Source organism: Capra hircus, chromosome 23 (genome assembly GCF_001704415.2).
Source record: "Capra hircus breed San Clemente chromosome 23, ASM170441v1, whole genome shotgun sequence".
NCBI classification, from domain to species: Eukaryota; Metazoa; Chordata; class Mammalia; order Artiodactyla; family Bovidae; genus Capra; species Capra hircus.
In genome coordinates, this window is record NC_030830.1 from 19,353,230 (window position 1) to 19,359,135 (window position 5,906).

A 5,906-nucleotide genomic window follows, 5' to 3' on the forward strand; every position below is an offset into this window, starting at 1 on the left:
ATAACTGTGGAAGAGGACTGAGGAAGTTAGTACTGCAAAACTAGGTCCTGAAACTATTTCATTGCTGCTGGCTACTCTCTCCAGAAAAGCCCAGGAGGAGAGTATAGAAAGGGCTGGTATCTGAGAAAAGAGTGGAGAGGAATCTGCAACAAGTTGGAGCTCTACCAATGATTTCAGGATATAAAGGTAAATCCTGCTTTACTTATTTTACCTGTTTGATGAGGTACCTTTTTGCTAATGTGAGAAATAAAAACATTTAAGGTCTAAATATTAAATTTCATGTTTTTATATGAAAACTAACTAGAAACAGAACTTTACGTTAGAAATATGATAATCTAATGAACAAAATTTTCCATGAAGAGGCTTTATGAGAATAGCAATTGTGTTTCAATGACCTTGAACTATAGGATCTAGATAACCCAGTATTTTGTTTTAAGGTAATGTTGAACTCACAATTTCTTTTTACAGGCACTAGGATGATGTATCCTATCACATGACTGTACCTGTGGCTATATTTTCCATTTTATTTCCCATTTTATAGTTGAGAAAACTGAGCTGTAAAATAGCGGACACAGGAATACATAGTAAACAGTGGAAGCAGGATATAAACATATATATTATTCCAGAGCCCTAGTTCTTAACCTTGACTATGTCAGTGACAATATAACTACAGATATAAAATCAGAAAATACAGTACTGAGGGATTACCTGGCTGTCTAGTGGTTAGGACTGGGTGCTTTCACCTGGGGCAACCGCATTCAGTCACTGGTCAGGGAACTATGATCCCACAAGTCTTGCCACACAGCAACACAACTTCAAAGCTGGGGGGAAGGGCTTTCTATATTATCCTTTTAGAAGACTAATTGGTGATACATTCCAAAATCATGGTGGCAGTGGGGACCTGGTAGGCTGGGCTGACTTTGCCCTGGAGGCCCCAGGAAACAACCACCAAGAGCATCTTCCTACAGAGGCCAGGCAGCTGTAGCCACTGTGCCCAGGGTTAGCAGGCTTCTGGCGGGCTTGCCAGGCCTAGGCCTGGAAAGGGGTAAGAGCCTGTTTCCCAAGGTTTAACTTCTCTCAGGGCTGCTATAAGATGTGAGATGAGGCCAGCAGCTGTAAGTAGGGGCTGAAACTTCGAATACACAGCCGCTTTCCCACCCACCACCCTAAAATCACACACACATACACATACACACATGCACGCACACACGCGTGCAGAGACCCCTGGGAGAGAGAGGAAAGAAGACCCTCCTCCTTTGCTTCTGTCCTCCTTTCCCTCCAGCAGCGGCTATAGGAAGCTCTGTCTGTCTTCCAGAGATGTTGGCAGAGGCACCTTGTCAGTGGGGAGTGTGTATTCACACACAAGCATGCAGACCTGTCTGTTTATGTTGCTAGCAAACATCTGGACATAATTTGATCACTTACTGATCATGAGCAGAAATCTTATCTGTAGATTTATTTGTAGTGGAGAACATCAGCATGCTTGGTTTGGTATTTTTAATCTCATCACTTGTGGCCAAGCTTCACATTGTTTCCATATTACAAGTTGTAGTGTCTGTCTTACCTAGTTTATGCTTTTTGTCACATGTGACAATTCACCAGAATTGTCAGTTTTCCTTTTGAATTTACATTTTAATGGTTCACTGAATTAACATTTTAGTGGTTCATTTGGTGGTTTTCAAGATGACTAGTCTTTCACCTCAGCTAAAGATTTCAATAGGGATTTCTCTAAATTAATAATGATGTATTTCACCTTAGAAATGGCACCAGGGCTTCCCTGGTGGTCCTGTGGTTAAGAATCCACCTTGCAATGCAAGAGACACCAGTTCAATCCCTGGTCTGGGAAGTTCCCTCATGGCACGGAACAACTAAGCCCGTGCCCCATAACTACCAATCCTACATGCTACAGCTACTGAAGCCTGTGTGCCCAAGAGCCTGTGCAACAAGAGAAGCCACACTGGCTGCAGTCTTCTCTATTAAATATCAAAGGGAATAGAAAAGTCTCCAACAGTGAAAGAAGAGGGCAACACTCGGGGCCATGAATATAGGCAACATAGGAAGAAATGTAACAACCAGGAGGTAGCTGCTAGTCAGAACTTTAGGCATTTCTGTTACCTGGAGGCACCTTGATGCTGTGAGGCTCTGAACCAGCTCTGGGAACTTTGCCATCAGTGAATGATGCCACACCTGGGAATAGACTCTGGAGCTGTTAGTGCTGGAGCAGTTCTTAATCAGCCTGCCCCAGGAGCACCAGGCCTGGATGTCAGAGCATCAGCCAAAGGATGACAAGGAGCCAGTGATCATGTTGGAGGATTTGTAGAAAGAACTTGATGAAACAGGACCGCAAATGTGATTAAATAGGGGAACATTGGGGAATGAATGTCCTAGCCAGAGAGAGAAGCATCCATACTACCATGGAAGCAGGTTGCAGAACTCAAGTTTCTACTCACCCTGACTAGATATGATAGTCACTGTGTTTTTACTTCCTCTTGAGGATGGAATAAGACTGTGCTCACTCTTTCTTTATTCTGTGCCCTGGGAATTGTTCTCTAGGATGTCTTTCAAAGGTATTAACTCTAGTTCATTCATTAAGTCTATCACAATCCTACCATATCTTGTTTCCAGGCTGTAACCAGAACCTGTGAATTCCAGGTGAAATTTTGTCCACATTTATCACCCATTTCTTTGAAGCCTGCTCCACAATTGCCTCCCTTGTAAGGTTCCTCACTGTCTGCTAGATGTGTGGTACTAGCTTCAAAGCTGACTTATGCAGTCACACAGTGCCTTACAGCTCAGAAATGTCCTGCTTTCAGAAAGTCATGAACTTGGTTTAATGCCCTGTTGTCACAGTCTTGAAATTCTGAACTTTATCTTTTAACTTGTGTTTTGTAAGTGAAGTAAAATGGGACAACAGAGCATGTGCCTGAGCAGAGGATTTGCCCCCATTCACGTGTAGCATTTATCATCCCCCATGAGCACAGAATTCCAGTGGACCCATAATTTGTGGGAGTTCAGCAAGACTCAAAGTGAGTATGAAGGAGAGAAGAACAGACTACTCTGAAATGTGCCACTTTGGAATGTGAATTATTTTAAGTTGAAATCTATCAACCCAGAAGACTCAGGAAATACTTTCACCTCTCCCTTAACTAAGTGAAAGAATTTAGATAGGGAGCATGTGCTTAAAAAAAAAAAAGAAAAAAAAAGTTATTATCAGAGATAACTTTTTTAATCTGAAAGACCTATCTATATATGGCACGGCAAACACCTAGTTACCAAACATCTGCTCTTCTTATCCTGTGAATTACCCTCCTGCCCTTTGAAGCCCAGACCCCTATTCCATTCATTAAGTCAGGATGGCATATAAGCCCCTCTTATTTTCAGGGCTCCTATACATACAAATTTTGATTTGTTTTTCTCCTGAGAATGGTATATGTCAATTATAAGACCAACCAAAGAACCTAGAAATGTAGAAAGAAAAAATTTCCCCCAACACCTGTTTCCTACTCCATTTACCAACTGAAAAAGCCTGCAGAGTGGAAGCATTCTGTACAAGTTACAGCCCATCAGCTGTTGGATTTTTCCAGAAGATTCTGTTCTCTCCCTGGGTTCCTAATTTTCTTAAAGAAACCTTTTGGGGTGTCTGCCAAAGAAGTTTGAAGCGCTCATTCTCTGTGGAACTCACAACAATTAAACTTTATTGTGCAACAAATGAATTGCCACTCTGTTTAAGACAAAGGTGCAGGAATAACAAAAATGAATCTCACTTTTTTCTGGTAGTTTCAAGTTCAGTCACTCACTGCCTAGAATAAAATGATAAGGATTCTTGCCTAAAGGTAAGAAATTGAATTACCAAGTGGTTTTTATTGTAATTCTTATGAAAACAGCAAGTTACTTTGTGTTGCATTGTAACATTGCAGTCAGTGTAATATTTCCTAATTCATCACAGAGTTAGGTAAGTAAGGTAGGCATGAGCAAGGAGGGTTGCCCTTGCTGAAAAGGATACAAGCTAGTATCAATGTAGAGACCTCTAAACCTCTTCCCAGACACACCCAGGAGAGCTCCAAATATGCTACAAAATAACCACAGAGATTTTTTCAACTCTAGCACATGTGCCCTAGGTATACAGTGGATACAAACTAACCACAGGAACTTCCCCTGAGTAACTTACTCAGTTAGGTGCCCATTCAGTTCAGTTCAGTTCAGTTGCTCAGTCGTCTCCGACTGCAACCCCATGAATCCCAGCACACCAGGCCTCCCTGTCCATCACCAACTCCTGAAGTTTACCCAAACTCACTCCCGTCCAGTCGGTAATGCCATCCAGCCATCTCATCCTCTGTCATCCCCTTCTCCTCTCACCCTCAATCCTTCCCAGCATCAAGGTCTTTTCCAATGAGTTAACTGTTCGCATCAGGTGGCCAAAATATTGGAGTTTCAGCTCAAACATCAGTCCTTCCAATGAACTCCCAGGACTGATCTCCTTTAGAATGGACTGGTTGGATCTTCTTGCAGTCCAAGGGACTCTCAAAAGTCTTCTCCAACACCACACTTCAAAAGCATCAATTCTTTGGCATTCAGCTTTCTTCACAGTCCAACTCTCACATCCATACATGACTACTGGAAAAACCATAGCCTTGACTAGCCGGACCTTTGTTGGCAAAGTAATGTCTCTGCTTTTGAATGTGCTATCTAGGCCGGTCATAACTTTCCTTTTTCATTCTCTTCTTTAACCTTCATCAAGAGGTTTTTTAGTTCCTCTTCACTTTCTGCCATAAGGGTGGTGTCGTCTGCATATCTGAGGTTATTGATATTTCTCCCGGCAATCTTGATTCCAGCTTGTGCTTCTAGCCCAGCGTTTCTCATGATGCACTCTCCATAGAAGTTAAATAAGCAGGGTGACAATATACAGCCCATTAATGGTTCATAAATATTCTACACATATATACATCTGATTATAACAGACTGAATTATGGGAACAGATAAAACAGATGTGCTGTTATATAACTTGCAAATATCAATTGACCTTGAGCATATGCGTATTTGCATTCCTTTTCATTGATTGGTGGCAGGTATAAGCCCTATTTTGCACAGGGCAAAAAAAAAAAGAGACAGGAAGCCAAGGAATATGCACTTCCCTGATGGCACAGATGGTAAAGAATCTACCTGCAGTGCAGATTCCTGAATTAGATCCTTGAGTCTGGGAGATCTCCTGGAGAAGGGAGGGGCAACTCACTCCGTTATTCTTGCCTGGAGAATTCCATAGACAGAGGAGCCTGGCAGGTACAGTCCATGGGGTCGTAAAGAGTCGGACATGACTGAACAGCTAATACATAAGGAGTATGTGGAGGCGACCTGCTCCTGTGTTTTGAGAGTCTGGTCTAATAAAACATCTATCTGCTTGAGCTGAACTGAGCTGTAACTTGCCTGTTGCTTTGAACTATTTAGTCCGTCCACGAAAAAAAATAAACCAACCTGACAACAGTACTCCTGCGAACTACTAGTATCTCTCATTTGTAGAGGAAATGGGTTTATTAAAGTTTAGCCAATAATCCGGACAACTCAGGATTCCAGTACAACTTGCCCAACTCCATATCAGAAGTTTCTAAGCACTCGCTAGTCCGTGTCCCCAGCTGGACTCTAAGCTTCTTAGACCAAGAACAATCTCCTTCCTGTACTTTCGCTGTACTCCTGGCGCCTATTATAGTACTGAACAGCGCCTAACCAACATTACATTGCATACAGCTGAAAGAACCATGTAACAGTTTCATTTTTAAATGTCACACATTAAGCCTGAAAACTGTCATTTTAACTTGAGCAGCGGTGGTCTCTGGCTTTGCAGCCCTCACTGTGGCCACGTCGTAGGGAACACAGGACAGGTCTGGGTCACGCATGCGTGGTGCGCATCCTGT